The following is a 2,544-nucleotide window of genomic DNA, read 5'->3' on the forward strand; positions in this document are numbered from 1 at the left end:
AAACACAGACATGAAAAGGCTGCTTTTTCAGTAAATGGACTATTTGAGTGATGTTAGATCTCTCAGATTCTTACCTGTGACATTGAAATCCGTAGAGGAATAGGTGACTCTTTTCACCTCAGTTCACTGAAGGAAAACTGTTTCTGACACACACTAGAAACTGGGCTGTCTTCAGATTCAGCACAGAGATTTGAAGCAGTCTCATATAATAGAAAAATCTTAGACTTTAGAGTCAGGTAATTGTAGGTTCAAATACTACATACTTAACTATTTATGAAACTTTTAGCAAGTTAACCTCTTGGAGGCTCAATTTTTCTTATCTGTATATTTTTACTAAGTTTTGTGAAAATCGGAAGAACTCATTTGTGTGTTTGGTTTGTACATGTGTACAGCCTCTGATAGAGTATCTGGTGAGTAGAAATGTGTTAGCTCCTCACCTTTGAGGTAGATGGTTGATGATGAAAATGAGCTCCCTAGTGAAGGTGATCACAGCAATAATCTCCATATCTGAGAAGGGGACATTATAGATCAATGAAAAAAGCTTAGATCTAATGGCAAAAAATTTTGGATGATTACTCTGCCTCTCACCGCAAGGTCAGAAGTTCAAAACTACCAGCTGTTCCGTGGGAGAAAGATGAGGCTTTCTGCTCCCATAAAGATTTATAGCCTCGGAAACCCTGTACAGGGTCGCTATGAGTCAGAACTGACTCCACGGCACATAACAACAACAACAATAACAACAACAACTCTGCCTCTCAATTTATTTACCTTATAAATCTCAGGTGCTTTGTCTACAAAATATGTCCTTTATAGAATTAAACCATTCAGTAAGGTTTCTCTATAGGTGGTCTCAATTTTTATGGTCTGATTCTTCTATAAATTTATGAGATCGTTAACTAAAAAGAAAAATTATAATTACAAAATGAGACAGAGGGCTTTGGAACGATTTCATGCAAATGAGGGACCTTCGTTAGATTCCTGGTAGCTCTGCCGCTGTGTTTCTGTTATATAAGTATGTCTATATAGTACATCCAATATGTTGTTGTTAAGTGCCATCGAGTTGGTTCCAACCCACTGAGACCCTGAATAGGGTTTCCAAGAAGCAGCTGGTGAGCTTGAATCACCGATATTGCAGTTCAAACCAAACTCACAGTTTAAACTGACTTTGTAGTGCAGTGCATTACACTGTAGCACCACTCCAGACCTTCTCTATCCAGTATAGTAAACAATGATTGAATTGCTACTGTTCTTAAGCACTGTCCAATTGATTCTGACTCATAGTAACCCTATGCACAATATAATGAAGCACTGTCTGGTCCTGGTCATCCTCACAATTGTTACTCTTGAGCCCATTGCTACTGCCACTGTGTAAAGTCATCTCGTTGAATGTCTTCCTATTTTTTGTTGATCTTCCACACTGCCAAGCATGATGGCCTTCTCAAGGGATTGGATCCTCCTGAATCGATTCCTGGTGTGGCCCTGTAGGATCAGCACTAGATTGTGGACCACAAGGTTGGCAGTTCAAACCCACCAGCTGCTCCACAGAAATCCTATACAGGGTCGCTATGAGTCAGAACCAACTCAGTGGCAATTAACAACAACAAGATCAGAGACAAGTCTCACCATTCTGGCTTTTAAGGAGCATTCTGGCTGTACTTCTTCCAACACAGATTTGTTTGATCATCTGGAAGTCCATGGTAATTTTAATGTTCTTCACCAACATCATAACTCAAATGCATCAATTCTACTGTCTTTCTTACTGATGCTTATTCATTGTCCAACTTTCACAAGCACATCAGGGGATTGAAAATATCATGGCTTGGTCAGGTGCACTGTAGTCCTCAGGCTGACATTTGATTTTGAGCACTTTAAAGAGGTCTTGTACAACAGATTTGCTTAATGCAATATATTGTTTGATTTCTTGAGTGCTGCTTCCATGAGTGTTGATAGTGGATCCAAGCAAAATGAAGTATCTGACAACTTCAATCTTTTCTCCATTTATCATGATGCTACTTATTGGTCCAGTGGTGAGGATTTTTGTTTTTTGTACATTGAGGTGCAACCCATACTGAAGGCTTAGCCTTTGGTCTTCATCAGTAAGTATTTTAAATCCTCCTCACTTTCACCAAGCAAGGTTGTATCATCTGAATATCACAGGTTGTTAATGAGTCTTCCTCCAATGTTGATGTCATGTTTTTCTTCTTGTAATCCAGTTTCTCAGATTATTTGCTCAGCATACAGATTGCATATGTATGGTGAAAGAATCCAACCCTTGCCACACACCTTTCCTGATTTTAAACCATTCAGTGTTTCCTTGTTCTCTTTGAACCATTCCCTCTTGGTCTGTGTAAAGGTTCCCCATAAGTACAATGTAATGTTCTGGAATACCCATTATTTGCAATGTTATCCATAGCCTATAGTGTAGTGGTTATGAATCGGGCTGTGAACCGCAAGGTCAGCAGTTCAAAACTACCAGCTGTTCCATGGGAGAAAGATGAGGCTTTCTGCTCCCATAAAGATTTACAGCCTAGGAAACCCTGCACA

This window comes from Chrysochloris asiatica, unplaced genomic scaffold (assembly GCF_000296735.1).
Source record: "Chrysochloris asiatica unplaced genomic scaffold, ChrAsi1.0 scaffold00074, whole genome shotgun sequence".
Classification (NCBI taxonomy): Eukaryota; Metazoa; Chordata; class Mammalia; order Afrosoricida; family Chrysochloridae; genus Chrysochloris; species Chrysochloris asiatica.